This window comes from Mauremys reevesii, linkage group 1 (assembly GCF_016161935.1).
Source record: "Mauremys reevesii isolate NIE-2019 linkage group 1, ASM1616193v1, whole genome shotgun sequence".
In the NCBI taxonomy this organism is placed as follows: domain Eukaryota; kingdom Metazoa; phylum Chordata; order Testudines; family Geoemydidae; genus Mauremys; species Mauremys reevesii.
The window spans coordinates 32044268-32065101 of record NC_052623.1 but is presented as its reverse complement, the minus strand read 5'-3'; the positions used below and the strand labels follow the sequence as shown (position 1 = coordinate 32065101).

Sequence of the window (20834 nt, the reverse complement as noted above, 5' to 3'; positions counted from 1 at the left end):
AATGCTTCTAGGGTCAAACACAGTGTCTGCGGTGGGTCAGGGCATAGTTCGGCACTTTGCGCACACCCACCCACCACCAGAAGTGAAAACAATCCTCTGTTGACTCTTTTACATGTCACCCTATCTTTACTGAATGCTGCAGATAGACGCGATGGTGCAGCACTCAACACCAACATCCTTGCTCCCCCCACGCTATGGATGGCTGATGGTACAAAAGATGGAAATCCGTCCTCATCATCAGCCTCTTGGCACATGGGGCAGTGCAAAGGGCTGGTAACCATGCCGACTAGTATCAGTAAGGTCGATCAAGGGCGCCTGTCCCTAATTTTTGATGGCTGATGGTACAATATGGCTGGTAACCGTCCTCATCATTGCAACAGGGGGCTGAGCTCCATCAGCCCCCACCCTTCATTGTAAATAAAAGATTCAATTGCCCCTGGACTAGCAGAGGGATGATGGGCTCCTTCATCCACACTCCTTAATGTCCTGCCTGGACTATCATTGCAGCTGGAGGCTTCCTTCCAGTCATTTCTCACAAACAAGTCACTGTGTCTTATTCCTGCATTCTTTATTACTTTATCACACAAGTGGGGGGACAATGGTATGGTAGCCCAGGAAGGCTGGGGTAAGAACGGAATGAACAGGTGGTGTTGTTGCAGGAGCACCCCCTGTGAATAGCATACAGCTCAGAATTTATGCAGGATCGGACACAGAGCAGCTGTGCTCTCTGGTTCTATGATACAGTGGTTCTCTAGTACACTTGCCCATAATCTAGGCAGGACTGATTCTATTTTTCGATACCAAAAAGGAGGGATTGACTCAGGGAGTCATTCCCAATTTTTGCTAAGCCCCTGGCTGCTCGGCCAGGGGCACTTATGACAGCAGTAAATGGTGCAGTGCAAAAGGACAGGTAGCCATGCCCATCTTATTACCATCTTATTACCAATTTATGGTATGGTTGATGGTACAATATGGCTGGTAACCATCTCTGCTGTCATGCAAAAGCAAAAGCATGCTGCTGTGTAGCGCTGCTGGCCCGCCTCTGTCAGCGGCATCTAGTACACATACAGTGACATACACAAAAGGCAAAACAGTGTCCATGGTTGCCACGCTATGGCGTATGCCAGGGCAATTCTGGGAAAACGGGCTTCAAATGATTGTCTGCCGTTGCTTTCCCGGAGGAAGGAATGACTGGCGACATTTACCCAGAATCCACCGCGAAAATGATTTGTGCCCCAGCAGGCACAGGGGTCTCAACCCAGAATTCACAGAGACAGCCTAGACTCAGTTAATTGTTTGCAAAAATGTATCTTTGCAAGGAATTCACTCCCTGTTTCCCATCTCACAGCTTCCACTGTCTCCAGACCTGCCACAGCATCCCCCTCGCAGAGGCTGGCAAAGATTAGGCGGCGAAAGAAAAAGACAAGGGACAAGATGTTCGAGGAATGTATGGGCTGCTACCTAGCAGAGGCGGACCAGCAGAGCCAGTGGAGGGAGACCGTCTCTCTGTGCCAGCGCTCACACAGCGAACGGGAGGAGAGGTGGCGTGAGGAAGACAAGCAGGCGACTGAAACGCTGCTTGGACTAGTGAGGGAGCAAACAGACACGCTCAGGCACCTTGTGGATGTTCTGCAGGACCGCAGGAGGACAGAGACACCCTGCAGTGTATCTGCAACTGCACTCCCCTGCCACAAAGTCCCATACCCCCCTCACCGAAAATAATCAGGAGGAGGGGCGGCCGGGGACGTGAATACTGTCACTGCACCACAGCACAGTGCTCAAGTACCCAAAAGCTCTCATACCCTACATTTGCCGAAGTCCTTCACTTCCAGACTCACAGTAGTCCCAATCCCAGTCCCATCCCCTAACTTTCTACTTAATTAATAAAAATGCTTTGCTGTTAATTACTGTTTCCGTTATGTTTTTTCAAAGAAGACTGTGTTTGAATGGGGGGCGTGGGGAAGGGGGTGGTTAATTGCATAGGACAGTCACCTTTCCCAGGGTTCAGACACGGGGGCAGGATCAGCAGCGGGTCACACACACGGTGCAGTCAGTAGGCACCCTGGTCGGTTTTTGGAGGTGGTTTCCAGGATCTGTGTGGGCGGGGGAGATGTGACTTTGCAGCAGGGGAGGGCGGTTACAGATCTCATACAGCGGTCCTTGTCCTGGACCGCTGAGTCACGCAGCTGAGGAATCTGTATCCGTCCTCCTCCACCACAAGGTCACATATCCACCCGCACACAGAATTCCATAAAGAGGGATGGCAGGCTCCGTTGAAAGAAGCATTCCGGCACTGCGGACCGCTCTAGGAGCAGGAGCCTGTCATTCCTTGAGTTTAGAGGCAGTCTTTACATCACCGCACACCCTACCCAGCACAGCCTGCGTCCCAGTTTCAACCCTTTCACGAAAAGTCATGAATAAAGAAACCTTTGTTAAGTAATAATGGGACATGTATTTTATGTTTACACGTGTGCTGGAAGTGGGGGTAACGGGGTGAACGGGGTATGTAACCGAAGAGGAGAGTCAACAGTGACTGGGTAAAGAAACAGGGGCAGGTTCAGCTTCTCTGTAAAGAAACTGAACAGTCACAGGTCACGCTGCTCGCTGCTCGCTGGTATTTGAAGAGTTCCTTGTCGCTGTCCCAGGCGCCTGTATAGGGCTTCATGAGCAAGTGCATTAGCGGGCAGGCTGGGTCCCCAAGGATCACTATAGGCATCTGCACATCCACAACAGTTATTTCGTGGTCCGGGAAGAAACTACCTTCCTGCAGGCGTCTGAGCAGCCCACAGTTCCTGAAAACACACGCATCATGAACCTTGCCCGGCCACCCGACGTTGATGTTTGTAAAACGTCCCCTATGGTCCCCCAGTGCTTGCAGCACCATTGAAAAGTAGCCCAATTTCTCAGCAGCTGACTGTGGAAGAGGTGGACGATAAAGTGCGAGGAGGAGAAAACGGCGATGATCACAGCGGGCTCCATGCTTGCAGTGCTGTGGCGTCCGCGCTGTCACTGACCAGAAAAGTGCACGAACAGATTGCCCGCAGGCGCTTTCAAGGAGGGAGGGAGGGAGGTTGTGATTGACGGTTCAATGACGACACTTACCCAAAACCACCCTCGACACATTTCTCCCCCCAGCAGGCATTGGGGGCTCTACCCAGCATTCCAATGGGCAGCGGGGACTGCAGGAACTGTGGGATAGCTTCCCACAGTGCACCGCTTCCAAAGTCGACGCTGGCCCCGTGAATGTGGACTCGGAAATTCGAATTAGTGTATTTAGTATGGATACACAAATTCGACTTCATAAGGTCGAATCCACAAATTCGAACTAAGTTGATTCGAAATAGTCTTGTAGTGTAGACAAGGCCTAAGATGCCGCAAGGATTCCCAGTCAACATAGTGCCCTGAAGAGGAGACCAGCAGTGCAGGCAGAGGGAACTAAGCCTGTTACAGGAGGATGGCAGGGCATGGTGAAATGAAGCTGGCCCAAATTTTCCATTAGCATTAGGTAAGCAGCCCTCCCAAATGTGTAGTTAGTGCACCCATCACCAAATGGAACCAGGGAGGAAAAGATTTTGAGCAAAAAAAATATTCCCATTAGATGTTTATTCTAATATTTCTGCTAAGAGGTTTGGACAAGTTTTGCTATCTAAAGCAAAGCTCCAATGTATTAAAAATCCATCCACCACTGAACAAGAGCTGCTTTGCACCAGACCAGGATATACAGCTTCGTGCAAGCTACATTGTCGAGCTTGCTGAGTTACGTGAACATGTTAGTATTTTGATCCAGAAAGATGCAACCATTCGTGAGACTGAGAGAGAGTGTTCACAAAGTTCTGCTGGAGTTAGCAACATTCCATGCAACTTAATCTATTTAAAACAATTAGCTGATAAAACAGCTTTTTAAAATATATTTCTTTGGTTTTAGAGAAGAATTGGGGGGAGGACTAAGAGACTATTGAGAGCTCATATTCATGTTCACTATGATGGAAATGGCTGTGGAAGAAGCCTAGGAAAGCTACCAATAGTAACAAGCCAAACCAGAAACTTCTGAGGCTAAAGTAAAAGTTCCAGGAGACAGTTGTCTAAGAACATAAGAATGACCATACTGGGTGAGACAAATGACCCATCTAGCCCATTATCCTGTCTTCTGACAGTGGCCCATGCCAGATGCTTCAGAGGGGATGAACAGAACTGGACAATTAGAGAGTGACCCATCTCCTGTCATCCAGTCCCAGCATCCGGCAGTCAGAGGCTTAGGGAGACCCCGAGCACGGGGTTGGATCCTGACCATCTTGGCTAATAGCCATTGGTGAACTCATCTTCCATGAACTTATCTAATTCTTTTTTGAACTCAGTTATACTTTTGGCCTTCACAACATCCCCTGCCAACCAGTTCCAAAGATTCTCTGTACATTGTATGAAGGAGTACTTCCTTTTGTTTGTTTTAAACCTGCTGCCTATTCATTTCATTGGATCTTGTGCTGTGTGAAGGGGTAAATAACACTTCCCTATTCACTTTTGCCACACCATTCATGGTTTTATAGGCCTCTATCATTTCCCTCCCCCGTTTAGTCATTTCTTTTCCATGCTAAACTGTCACAGACTTTTGAGAGTGGTAGCCATGTTAGTCTGTATCAGCAAAAACGAGACGTCCTTGTGGCACCTTAGAGACTAACACATTTATTTGGGCATAAGCTTTCGTGGACTAGAACCCACTTCATCAGATGCATGAAGTGAAAAATACAGAAGCAGATATAAATACATGAAAGGATGGGGATTGCTTTACCAAATGTGAGGTCAGTCTAATCAGATAAATCAATTAACAGCAGAATACCAAGGGAGGAAAAATAACTTTTGAGGTGGTAAGAGAGTGGCCCATTACAGACAGTTGACAAGAAGGTGCGAGTAACAGTAGGGAGAAATTAGTATTGGGGAAATTAAGTTTAGGTTTTGTAATGACCCAACAACTCCCAGTCTTTATTCAGGTCTAATCTGATGGGTATCCAGTTTGCAAATTAATTCCAGTTCTGCAGCTTCATGTTGGAGTCTGTTTTTGAAGTTTTTTTGTTGAAGAATTGCCACTTTTAGGTCTTTTATTGAGTGACCAGAGAGATTGAAGTGTTCTCCTACTGGTTTTTGAATGTTATGATTCCTGATGTCAGATCTGTGTCCATTTATTCTTTTGAATCTCTCCTCATAGGGAAGCTGTTCTATAACCCTAATCATTTTTCTTGCCCTTCTATGTACCTTTTCCTTTTCTATTATATCTTTTTTGTGATGGAGAGACCAGAACTGCATGCAGTGTTCAAGGTGTGGGAATACTATGGACTTATATAGAGAAACTATGATATTTACTGTCTTATTATCCATCCTTTTCCTAACAATTCATAACATTCTGTTGGCTTTTTTGACTGCTGCTGCACATTGAGCGGATGTTTTTCAGACACCTATCCATGACTTCAAGATCTCTTTCTTGAGTGAGAACAGCTAATTTAGACCCCATCATTTTGTATGTATAGTTGGCATTACGTTTTCCAGTGCACAGTACTTTGCATTTTTCAGCATTGACTTTCATCTGCCATTTTGATGCCCAGTCACTCAGTTTTGTGAGATCCCTTTGGAACTCTTCGCAGTCTGTTTTTGGCTTAACTACCTTGAGTAATTTAATATCGTCTGCAAATTTTGCCATCTCGCTGTTTATCCCTTTTTCCAGATCATTGATGAATATGTTAAACAGCACTGGTCCAACTACAGATTATTGGGGGAACCCACTACTTACCCTCTCCATTTCTGAAAACTGACCATTTATTCCTAACCTTTGTTTCCTGTCTTTTAACCAGTTACTCATCCATGAGAAGACCTTCCCTCTTCACCCATGATGGCTTACTTTGCTTAAGAGCCTATGGTGAGGGATCTTATCAAAGGTTTTCTGAAAGTTCAAGTATACTGTATCTGTGGATCACCCCTATTCACATGTTTGTTGACCCCTCAAAGAATTATAAGAGATTTCTGAGGCATGATCTCCCTTTACAAAAGCCATGTTGATACTGCCCCAACAAATTGTGTTCATCTATGTGTCTGATAATTCTGTTCTTTACTATAGTTTCAACCAGTCTGCCTGGTACTGAATTTAGGCTTACTGGCCTTAATTGCCAGCATTGCCTCTGGAGCCTTTTAAAAAAAATCAGCTTTACATTAGCTATTCTCTAGTCATCTGGTACAGAGGCTGACATAAGTAATAAGTCATCAGCGCAGACTCTGTGGGTGCTCCAGGGATGGGGGTGAGGGCTTGGGGGAAAGGGTGGGGCCCAGGGTAGAGTGGGAGGTTGAGCATCCCTGGGGTCTGGAGGAAGCCAATGCCTGTGTAATAGGTTACATACCACAGTTACTAGTTCTGCAATTTTATATTTGAGTTCCTTCAGAACTCTGGGGTGAATATCATCTGGTGCTGATGACTATTGGCTGATTGAGCCTTAGCATTAGCTTTTGTGGCATAGTGCTAAACAGCTTTGCTTCAGTTTTGTGGCGAATGGACAGAATAAATATAGAGGTTTTAAACTTTGCCGGTAGAATAAGTGGTCTCTGTAGTGGGAGTGAGATAGGAAGCAATCCTGCCAAGGTGTAGGAGGTGAGATTGGGTGACCCAAGTGGTCTTTTCTGCCTCTCTGATATGAGTCTATATATAAGTCTAACATAACCCTTGTTACTATATAATGTGCACAGCCAAGTAGCCACTATAATCCAGAGATAGTGCTGCTTCTTACTTCAGGATGAGTTACATTTGAGTAACAAAAGACCAATATAACTGAAGTGGAAACAGTTGGTTGCTGACAATGTTTGTTGTAAAACCAGATGCAGCTGGATAATATAATCACATGACTGAAAATAATTAGAGAAAAATAAATACCCTTAATTAATTGTAATCATAATTAAAGTATAGATTGTATTTTCATTCAAAAGTCCTATTCTTAGTCCCCAGATGCCACACACGGAGGAACAGTAACCCACGTGCCCCATAAGGAAATATCTCTTTAAGAGATCTAAAGAGAAGAGGAACGAGCTGTGTCTGAGTCATTGTTGCTAGGCCGATACACAATTCACATTCCATACCCAGAAGGTTCTGGAATTGGGTGTTGTGGTCATTTTGGGCATGCTCAGTAGGATCCTTGTACCTATACTCATGAACTCCACTGAGGGCAAGTAGTCGGGGCAGTTTACAAAAGGACACATGAGCTGCATGGGTTGGATGAAGCTCAGTCCCTGTTTCCCCCTAACTCTGAAGCATTGTGCAGCAGGTTAGTGCTATTGTTAACTTTCCAACACTGGGAAGCCGTGCCAGCGTTAATTATAGAAAGAGGAAATTGAGGAGGGGGCGCTAATTTATTTCATTTTTTCTAATTTCAAATTTTCTTACCCAGTCTGGTTCACTAGCTCTCATCTTATTTAAATGGGACCCTGGGGAAAGAGCCATCTGTATTTTGCTATTTTCAGCTTTGTCTTTTTCTTGTTATAGGGTTTTTCATGTATGTACTTAATACTGATTGGTAAGTCAATTAGTTGGAATTCCACTTGTATTATTTCCAGCCAAGCAGGGGTTAATCATATACTGCTGATATGGTAAATTAAAATAATTTACTCTCTGTTGATGACACAGCATATTCAAAACGCTTTCCCTCCTTCTTCCATTTTTCCCATTCTTCCATTATAATTCACCCTCCTACAGCTTTTTCACGTTCTCCCATGAATAATTTCTCTTTGTCTGCATCAACTGAATTTAATGCTTTGTAAAAGCTGAAAACTGCTTCTTTTGTACTGGTAGCTACTATTAATAAACCTTGCTATGGTTAACAGTTCTCTGCTCAATGTGTCCTAATTTTCCCCTTGTGCAATGTAATGTTTAATTTGTAGAAAATAGAAAAGAGACAAATCAGTGGATTTATACTTTTCCTTAAAGTAGATCTCAGATATACCCTTGTACATGTTTTGGCCGTTGTTGGAAGGAGCAGATTCTATCCATATGTCCATTCTTGATGTGAACGCTATTTTCCCCTAGGTTGAAATTTTCAATTTCAAGGACTGACCTTAGCTTCTGGGAATGGCTCTCCAAACCTTAAGAGAGACAGAGAGAGTTTTACCGTCTCACTTTTCTGTAGCAAAATATATTTTCCCAAATTGCAGGTTGGGGAGGCTCATTTCCATGCTATGTTTATTTGACTATTGGGCGCCTAACCTGAAATAGCTTTCTTTAAGCACTGTTAGTAGTGTTGAATATTGGGGAAGGCTAGTGTTGTCGTTTGCCTTATATACAACACCACTTAGGTGTTGGACCTAGGGGTGCTGCCATACCCCCTGGCTTGATGTGGTTTCCATCATATACAGGGTTTACAGTTTGGTTTAATGGCGCCCACACTATTCAAATTATTCCAGCACTCTGCAACAGTATTACCATGGAGAAACCCCACAGACACCATGGGGCATAAATAGACACAACACGTAAAGCCTACATCAGGGGTGGCCAACCTGTGGCTCCAGAGCCACATGTGGCTCTTCAGAAGTTAATATGCGGCTCCTTGTATAGGCACCAACTCCAGGGCTGGAGCTACAGGCGCCAACTTTCCAATGTGCTACAGGGTGCTCACTGCTCAACCCTTGGCTCTGCCACAGGCCCTGCCCCCACTACACCCCTTCCCGTCCCCTCCCCTGAGCCTACCATGCCCTCGCTCCTCCCCCCTCACCCCCAGAGCCTCTTGCACACCACAGAACAACTGATTGGGAGGGAGGGAGAGGTGCTGATCGGTGGGGCTGCCGGTCGGTGGGAGGTGCTGGGAGCTGCGTTGGCGGGGGGGGGGAGCTGATGGGGGAGCTGCTGATGTATCACTGTGGCTCTTTGGCAATGTACATTGGTAAATTCTGGCTCCTTCTCAGGCTCAGATTGGCCATCCCTGGCCTAGCTACATATACACAGTGCTGCTCTGTCTGGCTTCCAAAATACAGAACACAGTGAGTATTGGAGGGCTCACTAATTCATTAAAGGGATTCCACCTAATTCCTATCCCACCATGAGGCAACCCCCTGCTGAAATAGACAGTGTTCCTCTTATCCACTTGTTTCTCGTTTGTCCTAGGAAAACTCTTAGGGCTCTCTCTCATACAGTTGCATCTGCATTTTTCCACCAAAAGAATATGACTTGCTTCTTTCTCACTCTCTGGAAGAAATTGACAAACTCCTCAGTTCTTCCAAGAGCTGCATAGATTGAGGAGAACTTCTGAGGGTGCAGAGCTTCTGTCTTGGCCACAAGCCTCCTTCTGCTGTGCCCCCACATCCTGATAGACACCTCAACTTGTTCCTACTCCAGCACGGAATGATAATACAGTCTGTACTACCGTAACTTTCCTTTGGATTGTCTGCTGGTGGTGGGGAATTCTGCACATTCCCCTTCCTCTGGGCCATAGTCTCATTTCACCCCATGCACGGATCCCTCCCAAATCCATGAGGTCCTGGGGAAGGGGGAAATACTGCCATGGAGGTGGCTGATACTTCTTTCTGCAGGTGGGGGAAAGCTGCATAAATCACAACAGTATGATCCAAGCATTAGCTAACTTGCTCTAGGATCTTTTAGGATGGTGGAAAATCTCCATTAATCTTATTTGTTAACCTTAAATGGTACCAACAGATTGGAAGTTCCCTATAACTTACAGTTGTAGCTGGGTACACATCCAAACATTTTAAAGGACTAGAAAACTCTATAGAAAATTAAGGGCCAGATCATGAAAATCAGTGTAAAGCCTGAACAGATAGGCTGTACTTAGTGCTTTCCGGGCAGGAGCTGTCCTCTCCTCTGAGGCTATCTAACCATTCTGTGGCCACACCCAGGGCAGGATTAACTCTCCTGTGGGCCTGGGGCTATTAGATTTTGTGGGGGCTCCTGTATACAAGATTTTTTCCTAATTTAAAACAAAATGATCACAATTATGGCATCGAGGCTATTAACACTATACTAAACTTGCCTTTTAATTAACACAAAGCCGTTCCGTGGTTACATTTCAGTCTTAAAACATGTAGAATATAGTTAAGTTAATTCAAAATAGCCTACTTCTTACCTTAGACCAGCTGTTATAGTAGTTTCTTTCTGGGAGGGAGTTTGGGCTCCAGGCTGGGGCACAGTGTTGGGGTACAGGAGAGGGTGAGGGATGTGGGCTCTGGGAGGGAGTTTGGTGCTGGTGGGGATTCTGAGCTGGGGTAGGGGGTTGGGGTGCAGGAGGGATGTGAGGTGCAGGCTCCGGCCAGCGGTGCAGCAGGGCTCAGGCAGGCTGCATGCAGTGGCCCCACGCCACTCCCAGAAGCGGCCAGCTGCTGGCACATCTCTGTGAGCCCTTGAAGGGGACGGGGACAGTAAGCACTGACCATGCCAGCAAGCGCCACCCCTGCAGCTCCCATGATGTGAGGCCATGGCATGCAGGCAGCCTACCTGAGCCCTGCTGCACCAGGGCTCCGGGCTGCAGCCCCTGCGTTAATCACCCTGGCTACAACTGCAGCCCCAATCCTGCACTGGTTCCCGAGGCTCCCACATCCCTGCACCATATGAAGCACTAGTTGGTGAATTAGCATAGGGGCAGAACCATTGGCCCTGCCCTTCCCCCTAGACCCTGTACCTTTTGTATGACTATAGATAGGAAAAATGGAGAACTAGCCTCCACAGTGTTAAGGGAAGCCTAATTGAACCTGAAATCTCCTCCTGTCTCTCCCGGAGTGGATCTGCACTGGTTCTGCTGAGTACAGCTGCCACACTCTCCCCGACTGTTTCACACTTCATTGTTCTGTTGTTTCCCCAAATTAGGGCTTGACTTAATAAGGTGCTAAGCACCTCCTGTGAGATACAGATTATCTGTAACTCCTAATGAAATCACTGAGAGCTAAGGGTGCTCAGTACCTCACCTCAAGAGGAGTTTAACTTTGTGCAAAAGTAAACTCAAATCGGTTGCCCATTGAAGTCAATGGAAGGATTACCCACGAAAGCTCATGCTACAAAACATCTGTTAGTCTATAAGGTGCCACAGGATTCTTTGCTGCTTCTACAGAACCAGACTAACACGGCTACCCCTCTGATCATTGAATTCAGTGGGTGTTGGTTTCATTTCTTCATGAGAACAAAAGGTAAGCAAGTAAAGAACCAGGTACCTGAAATAGTGCAATGTGTGGACTGGAGAGAAGAGCAGCTGCAGAACACATATAGTCCTAATCCTTAATGTGCTACACTCGGGGGCCCCTGTGGGAGAAAAAATAAAACTGCATTGCCACACATATTTCCCCTAAAATGCTCTTGTAAGCAAGAAATTGCATCTTAAGGTGATAATTAGTGATAATAACAAAAGGATTGTATATACTGTAAATCCTAATAGCAGCAGTTTCAGGGCTTGGCTACACTGGAGAGTTGCAGCGCTGATGGTGGCTTTACAGCGCTGCAACTCACTCACCGTCCACACTTGCAAGGCACATACAGCGCTGTATCTCCCTGGCTACAGCGCTGGCTGTACTCCACCTCGGCCTGGGGAATAACGACTGCAGCGCTGGTGATGCAGTGCTCCTCCACCAGTGTGGCCACCAAAAGCGCTGTTATTGGCCTCCAGAGGTATTCGGAGGTATCCCAGAATGCCTGTTCAGCCACTCTGCTCATCAGTTCGAACTCCACTGCCCTGGCCTCAGGTGATCGCCCTTTAAATGCCCCGGGAATTTAAAAAATCCCCTTCCTGTTTGCTCAGCCAGGTGTGGAGTGCAATCAGTGAATCTTTCCAGGTGACCATGGCTCCACACACCAAACGAGCCCCAGCATGGAGCAATGGCGAGTTGCTGGACCTCATCAGTGTTTGGGGGGAGGAAGCTGTGCAGTCACAGCTGCGCTCCAGCCGTAGGAATTACGATACCTTTGGGCAGGTATCAAAGGCCATGCTGGAAAGGGGCCATGACCGGGACGCGCTGCAGTGCAGGGTTAAAGTGAAGGAGCTGCAGAGTGCCTATTGCAAAGCCCATGAGGGAAACCACCACTCCGGCACTGCCCCCACGACCTGCCGTTTTTACAAAGAGCTGGACACGATACTTGGGGGTGACCCCACCGCCAATCCGAGCCCCATGATGGACACTTCAGAGCGGGGAGGGGAAGAGGAAACCGAGAGTGAGGGTGCTGGGGTGGGGGGAGACCTGGAGGCATGCAGCCAGGAGCTCTTCTCAAGCCAGGAGGAAGGTAGCCAGTCGCAGCAGCCAGTACTTGGTGGAGGACAAACAGATAAGCAGGTTCCCTGTAAGCGGCTTTTTATTTTCAGGATGGAAATTTTTCGGGAGAGGAGGGAGGGTTCTGCATGCATGCATGCCTAGATGTGGAATAGCGCATTGATGTGGTCTATCACGTCACGGTAATCGGCCTCGGTAATCTCTTCAAAAGTTTCAGTCAGAGCGTGGGCAATGCGCTTGCGCAAGTTTATTGGGAGAGCCACTGTGGTCCTTGTCCCAGTCAGGCTAACGCGTCCGTGCCACTGTGCCGCGAGGGGTGGGGGGACCATTGCTGCACACAGGCAAGCTGCATAGGGGCCAGGGCGGAATCCGCATTGCTGTAGAAGACCCTCCCGCTCTTCCCAGGTGACCCGCAGCAGCGAGATATCTTCCAGGATCAACTCCTGTGGAAAATGTTGGGAGAGTGTTCAGTGTAGGTGCCCCCTGCAGTTGTTTGCTGTCCCCAACACACAGAAACCCTGAGGACAGTACAGCCCTGAAGCAATCAGTCCCCCTTACTCACCATTTCGGGGCTCCTGTGGGTTATGTGCGCTCTCTTTGGTATGGGAAAATTATGCTATTGTGAAGAATGTTACTCCTTCACTGTGTGGGAATAACTGTCTGATATAAACAATGCTGCCTCTGTTAAGTGTTGCCTTTTTTGTCTTTCCACAAGCAACCTTGAGATCTTGGCTGCCCGTGTTATCAACAGCTCAAAGACTCCAAAACCTCCGGAAGAAGCCGCAAAAAAGCAAAGAAGCCCTGCTGCAAGCAGTTATGGATCACTCTGCCAGAGAGAATCAAAAAGTGCAGGACTGGAGGGAAAGGGAAAGCAGGATCCGCCAGAAAAACGCAGCGGCCAGGAAGAAAAGCGCACAAAGCAGCTGATAAGCAATCTGGCGCGCCAAGCGGACTCTATCCAGGCGCTCGTAGCCATGCAGGCAGAGCACTACCGCGCCGGCCCCTCCCTGTCCCAAAGCTCTTTCCCTTGTGCCCCAATGTCAGCTCAAAACCCCCTTCCCCAGCATCCAGGTTCTTACCACCACCAGCTGCCTCCAACACCTGTACGTTCACCAACCAGCCCTGAGAACTACGACCCTTACCCTCTGCACTCAACCCCCATCACCATGCAGTATAGGCATCCTGAAGTGCAGCAGTCATTGCACAGCACTCCAGACAGGACATATTCAAATCTGTGACTGCACAGTTCCCCACCCCACCCCCCGCCCTTTTAGGTTCCCAAAATGATGTGCGTCTGTCAATAAAGTTATTTTCTTTTCAATAAATGAATTCTTGGTTTTGAAAACAGTTTTTAATTATTGTAGAAAGTCAAAGATACCTTAGCCCAGGAAAGAAAAAGGCACTGCAAATCAGCTTAGGAAAAACAGATTCCTACTAACATTGTAACCACTGCACTTCACTCCCGTGCAAGGCACCAAATATTACTGTTGGTTTTCAGCCTCAAATTCCTCCCTCAAGGCATCCCTAATCCTTGCAGCCCTGTGCTGGGCCTCTCTAGTAGCCCTGCTCTCTGGCTGTGCAAATTCAGCCTCCAGGCGTTGAACCTCGGAGGTCCATGCCTGACTGAATCTTTCACCCTTCCCTTCACAAATATTATGGAGGGTACAGCGCGCGGATATAACCGTGGGGATGCTGCTTTCCCCCAAGTCTAGTTTCCCATACAGAGATCACCAGCGCCCCTTTAAACGGCCAAAAGCACACTCCACAGGCATTCGGCACCAGCTCAGCCTGTAGTTGAACCAGTCCTTGTTCCTGTCAAGCTTCCCTGTATATGGTTTCATGAGCCACGGCACTAACAGGTAAGCAGGGTCTCCAAGTATCACAATGGGCATTTCAACGTCCCCTACTGTGATCTTCCGGTCTGGGAAAAAAGTCCCTGTCTGCAGCTTCCTGAACAGGCCAGTGTTCCAAAACATACTCAGATGCTAGGTGGGGTGGTGCCAGAATAGGAATATGCGTCCCATCTATCGCCCCTCCACAGTTAGGGAAACCCATTTGTGCAAAGCCATCCACAATGTCCTGCACGTTCCCCAGAGTCACGGTTCTTCTTAGCAGGATGCGATTAATGGCCCTGAAAACTTGCATCAACACGATTCCAACGGTCGACTTTCCCACTCCAAACTGGTTCCCGACCAATCGGTAGCTGTCTGGAGTTGCCAGCTTCCAGACTGCAATAGCCACCTGCTTCTCCACCGTCAGGGCAGCTCTCAATCTCGTGTCCTTGCGCCGCAGGGTGGGGGGCGTGCTCCTCACACAGTCCCATGAAAGTGGCTTTTCTCATCCGAAAGTTCTGCAGCCACTGCTCGTGAGCCCAGACTTCCATGACAATGTGATCCCACCACTCAGTGCTTGTTTCCCGAGCCCAAAAGCAGCGTTCCACGGTGCTAAGCATGTCCGTGAATGCCAGAAGCAATTTAGTGTCATACGCGTCAGGCGACTCGGTATCATCGTCGGACTCCTCATCACTTTGGATCTTAAGGAATAGCTCAACTGCCAAACGTGATGTGCTGGCGAGACTCGTCAGCATACTCCTTAGCAGTTCGGGCTCCATTTCCCACAGAAATCGCGCTGCACAGAAACTGTTGAGAGAGTCAAGATGGCGCCAAATGTGGACAGAAAAACAGGGATTGCTGGGATGTGAAGCGATGCATCACGGGGCGTTGGGACAGGAAGCAGAATGACCCACATCCTCCGCCCCCTTCCCACAACCCACGGCGCCAAAATGGGACGAGGTGCTCTGTGGGATAGCTGCCCATAATGCACCACTCCCAACACCGCTGCAAATGTGGTCACACTGCAGCGCTGGTAGCTGTCAGTGTGGCCACACTCCAGCGCTTTCCCTACACAGCTGTACGAAGATAGCTGTAACTCCCAGCACTGCACACCTGCAAGTGTAGCCAAACCCTCAGTGTCAGGCTTGTGGCTTGGGTGATTGAAATATATTAAAGTCCCCCATGCTCTTTATGTTTCCTACTTCAGACATAAAGATGCTGAAAGAAACCAAACAAGGGCAAAGGTTGACACACATGAACATTTATAGATAAGTCATAAAATCCAAACTGATTGATCTGGACAGCTTGCTAAAGAAACTAAGAAGATATGGTTTCCTAAACAATATTAGGTATATAAATACATCTTTATGGGCAGAATATTCCTTGGGCTGCCTACTTTATCTTCTCTTTGATATTTTCTTAATTTTAGTCTCTTGACTACCTGACATTTCTAATCTTTAAAAATGCATTTAACAAAAGTTACCTAGACAGAGAATTTCTAAATTATTTTCTTCTGATGAGCAATCATAGAATCATAGAACTGGAATGGACCTCGAGAGGTCATCTAGTCCAGTCCCCTGCAATCAAGGCAGGACTAAGTATTATCTAGACCATCCGTGACAGGTGTTTGTCCAACCTGCTCTTAAAAATCCCCAGTGATGGAGATTCCACAGTGTCCCTAGGCAATTTATTCCAGTGTTTAACCACCCTGACAGTTAGGAAGTTTTTCCTAATGTCCAACCTAAACTGCCCTTGCTGCAATTTAAGCCCATTGCTTCTTGTCCTATCCTCAGAAAAGAACAATTTTTCTCCCTCCTCCTTGTAACAACCTTTTATGTATTTGAAAACTGTTATCATGTCCCCTCTCAGTCTTCTCTTCTCCAGACTAAACAAACCCAATTTTTTCAATCTTCCCCCACAGGTCATGTTTTCTAGACCTTTAATCATTTTTGTTGTTCTTCTCTGGACTTTCTCCAATTTGTCCACATCTTTTCTGAAATGTGGTACCCAGAACTGGACACAATACTCCAGCTGAGGCCTAATCAGTGCAGAGTAGAGCGGAAGAATTAGTTCTTGTGTCTTGCTTACAATACTCCTGCTAATACATCCCAGAATGATGTTTGCTTTTTTTGCAACAGTGTTACACTGTTGAATCATATTTAGCTTGTGATCCACTATGATCCCCAGATCCCTTTCCGCAGTACTCCTTCCTAGGCAGTCATTTCCCATTTTGTATGTGTGCAACAGATTGTTCCTTCCTAAGTGGAGTACTTTGCATTTGTTCTTATTGAATTTCATCCTATTTACTTCTGACCATTTCTCCAGTTTGTCCAGATAATTTTGTCCGCTCTCCAAAGCACTTGCAACCTCTCCCAGCTTGGTATTGCCAGCAAATTTTGTAAGTCCACTCTCTATGCCATTATCTAAATCATTGATGAAGATATTGAACAGAACCAGACCCAGAACTGATCTCTGCGGGACCCTACTCACTATGCCCTTCCAGCATGACTGTGAACATCTGATAACTACTCTCTGGGAATGATTTTCCAATCAGTTTTTCACCCACCTTATAGTAGCACCATGTAGGTTGTATTTCCCTAGTTTGTTTATGAGAACTCATGCGAGACAGTATCAAAAGCCTTACTAAAGTCAAGATATACCACATCTACTGCTTCCCCCTTTCCACAAGGCTTGTTACCCTGTCAAAGAAAGATATCAGGTTGGCTTGACACGATTTGTATTTGACAAATCCATGCTGACTGTTATTTATCACCTTATTATCTTCTAGATGTTTGCAAAGGGATTTCTTAATTATTTGCTCCCTTATCTTTCCACGTACAGAAGTTAAGTGGACTGGTCTGTAATTCCCTGGATTGTCCTTATTTCCCTTTTTATAGATGGGCACTATATTTGCCCTTTTCTGACTTCTGGAATGTCTCCTGTCTTCCATGACTTTTCAAAGATCATTGCTAATGGCTCAGATATCTCCTCAGTCAGCTCCTTGAGTATTCTAGGATGCATTTCATCAGGCCCTGGTGATTTGAAGATATCTAACTTGTCTACATAATTTTTGACTTGTTCGTTCCTTATTTTAGACTCTGATCCTACCTCATTTTCACTGGCATTCACTATGTTAGACGTCCAGTCACCACCAAACGTCTGGGTGAAAACTGAAACAAAGAAGTCATTAAGCACCTCTGCCATTTCCACATTTTCTGTTATTGTCTTCCCCCCCTCATTGAGTAATGGGCCTACTCTGTCCTTGGTCTTCCTCTTGCTTCTAATGTATCTGTAGAATGTTTTCTTGTTTCCTTTTATGTCCCTAGCTAATTTGATCTCATTTTGTACCTTGGCTTTTCTAATTTTGTCCCTACATACTTATGTTATTTGTTTATATTCATCCTTTGTAATTTGAAAGAGTTTTCACTTTTTGTAAGACTCTTTTTTTGAGTTTTATATCATTGAAGATCTCCTGGTTAAGCCAGGGTGGTCTCTTGCCATACTTCCTATCTTTCCTATGCAGTGACTTCATGCTGTGCGAAATCACTACCTCTGCTTGAAGGAAAACTGCCTTATTTAACTATGCTGTATCTCTTAAGAGTGCCATCTTAATATGTCTATCCTTTTGTCCATCATAGATGTTGTTGCCCACAAATTAGCCCGAGGTACTCTGTAAGAACGAGACCGACTCCACACTGAGAGTAATTGGTTTTTAATGAAGGATACCGTGACACCGGCAGGGGGGGACTCTCGTTGCGGCACTGACATGGGGGGAACCCAGCACCCCCCTACCAGCGCCCCTGGAAGTCCAAACCTAAGTAAAAAAGCAAGCTTTTTTTTAATCTAGCACAGCAGCAGCATAGACATAATAAAATATAGCTCTCTCCTCCTCTCCCTGTTTCCCATGCCCCACCCACCACGACTTTTCACTTGCGGTCTAAAACTCTCTCATACTAGAACTGAGACAGAATAGAGAATGACCATAACGCTGGGGGAAAGCAAACAACAACACAACTAGCCTAACTCAACAATTTCTTCCTCCCTTCCCTCTCCCTGTGCAATAGACTTGTATAGCATGCTAATCACTCTGATATCTGAACACCTCTGTGATATATAAGCACTAATGAAGATGCAACATTTTAGGGTAAAACCCTATACACCCCTGAACTGTCATCTTGACATCAGAGAATCTCTTCTATTTGGGTACTGAAATAGTTCAAGCACACAAACTAGATTTTAAATAGCTACAAAAGTATACATCCAAGTGATGTAAATGTTTAGATCGGATTCTGAGCTGGTGTAAATCTTCAAGGAGCTGTGTTGACTTACACCAGCTCAGGAGTTAACCTTCATCTTTTGCCTGGTTGTAGGTGGCAGTATGAATGTGGGGCACCATACCAATTATAGAGTGCATTTTGCGGCTACTAAAGCAAGTTGGTTGCATGCCAAATGATAAGGGAACGAATGCAGAATGCACCCCGTGGAGGAAATAGTAATTGTCTGTTGTCACTGATGTTGGTTTTATAGTTTCCTCAGAACTCTTAATGTTTGGCAAATCAGAAGTCCCTCAGGGTAGATGTCACAAACAGGAGGTGGGAGAAGGCAGAAAGAAGTTTTTGCTCACTGTAAAGAACCAGAACAGCTGTCCCAGCAATCGTAGAAGACAACTGGAGGAATTGCAAGATGATTTGTTTGTCTCCATCCTGGGCTGCTGCTTTCAACTGTGCTGTTCAATTTCAGACTCAAGCTATTAAACAAAGGGAAGGACCTGTCTGGAGACCCATACACATGTTTCCTGCTTGCCAAGTACATAAATATATATAAAGAGAAAATTGAGTTTCAACTCTGCAGGAGTGGAAGTGGCTTCCTTCTCACTGGAGAGCAGTCTAGATACTGAAGCAGAGTCAAAGGCTTTCCACCTATGGGCAGACCTCATGTTGCTAAATGTGCTAAACTTTTTTAGATTAAGTTTAAGGGCATTAGAACATTGTAGCCATTGGGAAGGATTACTGATGTGTGGATTAGGGGGTGTCACCACACTGGCACGTTTAGGGAGATCTGGAGGGGACCACTCCCCTTCAGATATGACTTTGTCCACTATTGTGGTCGGAAGGTCTAAGCTGGGCCACGGTGTGTAATAAAGGTGTGCCAGGCACCTGCCATCGGTCTGGGTTGCTAAAGGTTAATACAAAGGTACCACTGCAAGACCAAGTGCATCCTGTGGCTCCTCTTATAGTGCCTTTGTCTCTAATCAGACTGTCCATTGCAAACTGCAACTCTGGAATGCTGTGGTAAAAATAGCTGGTGTTTGAGGCTCATTCAGGATTCTAAAGCCATATAACAGAAAGTTTAGCAAGTACTCTGAGCCGCTGGGTTTCATGGTGATGCAAAAGTCTATGATCACCCCTGAGTACAGCTGGCTGCACCTCAAGAGTCTGCATGTGATTGATAAAAGCAGCAAAGAGTCCTATGGCACCTTATAGACTAACAGATGTATTGGAGAATGAGCTTTCGTGGGTGAATACCCACTTCGTCAGATGCATGTGATTGATGGATCTCTGGTATTCTGGGGAGACACGAGTAGATTTGGAAAGATGGAGCACACTGATCTGCTGTAAGGAATAACCTGCTCCAACTGTTTTTGCTTCTTGCCCTTCTCAACAGAGTCACATTGTTTAGCATGACTTAGATGAGTCTTCTCAGGCTTCATGTGGCAATACAAACTAAAGAGATTTGCCTCTCACAAAGTAGAGGATTCCTGAGACCCAGGTAAGGAAATACATGACTTTATGGTAAATATATATTATTCATTGGAATAGGCTGTTAGAGTCTGTTTCTGCAAGCTGTTGAATGCTCCTGGTTTGGAAATTCCTGTGTACGTGGATTGGGGGGTGGTGACTTTGCCTAACTGCTTTTATAATGCTTCATTGAATGTTCATTCGGTTCATTTTGCGTTCAGAAGGGTCGGTCCTGTAGTTATAGCACTGGACTAGAGTGCAGAAGATCTGGAGTCACTCCTTGGCTCTGCCACCAACTCCCTGTGTGACCTTTAGCAAGTCACTCAACGTCGCTGTGCCTCAGTTCTCTGTCAGTAAAATGGAGAGAAAGAGGAAGGATTATTGTCTTTAATCTCACTGGGTCAGGAACCATCTCATTCTATTTGAATGTACAGCGCCTTACCCTGCGACACCAGTTTCATTTGGAGCTGTGACGATCACCTTCTCTGACTACTTTCCCTTCTACTCAGCAGTTTAAACCTCAGACTCTTTGCTCCATCTGTCTGTGGTGAGTAGCCTGTTCCTCCTTTGCATGCAGTGCTGAGATGACTTGCAGTGATTCCTTTCTAGACAGTCCTTTGTGAAGCTGGTAGAGCTGGATGAAAAAATGGAATATTTTCAGTTTTCACTTTTTCCTGATGAAAATTGAATTTTCTAGAATAATAAATTGTTTTGACAATGCAACGTTGGGAAAACATTGACCACAACTGAAAAAACCTATTAGAGACAGTGGCTAGGTGATGCTGCTCTGCTTATCAAGCATGCTTGTGTGTACCAGATGAAGCACCAATGGATGGGACACTGGACTGGGGGCCAGGAGACCTGAGTTCTATTCCTGGGTCTGTCACTAATCTACCATGTGATATGAGCAACTCACTTCTCCTCTGTGTGCTTGTTCCTCTCCCATGCTTTGTCTATTAAGATTTTAAACTTGTCGGGGCAGAGTTTTGGAGACTATGGGTGCTTAAGTACTAGTAAGTTCCAACCTACCATCCAGTGC

General features: G+C 46.1%; 1 long non-coding RNA gene across 1 annotated transcript; it reads left to right on the top strand.

Annotated features, from left to right (window-relative positions):
• Positions 1-7167: 7167 nt before the first annotated feature.
• LOC120390712 lies at positions 7168-20333 on the top strand. Its single transcript, XR_005591118.1, has 3 exons — positions 7168-7295; positions 19722-19826; positions 20230-20333. It is a non-coding gene; the product is annotated as an uncharacterized LOC120390712 (long non-coding RNA).
• The last annotated feature ends 501 nt before the right edge of the window (positions 20334-20834 follow it).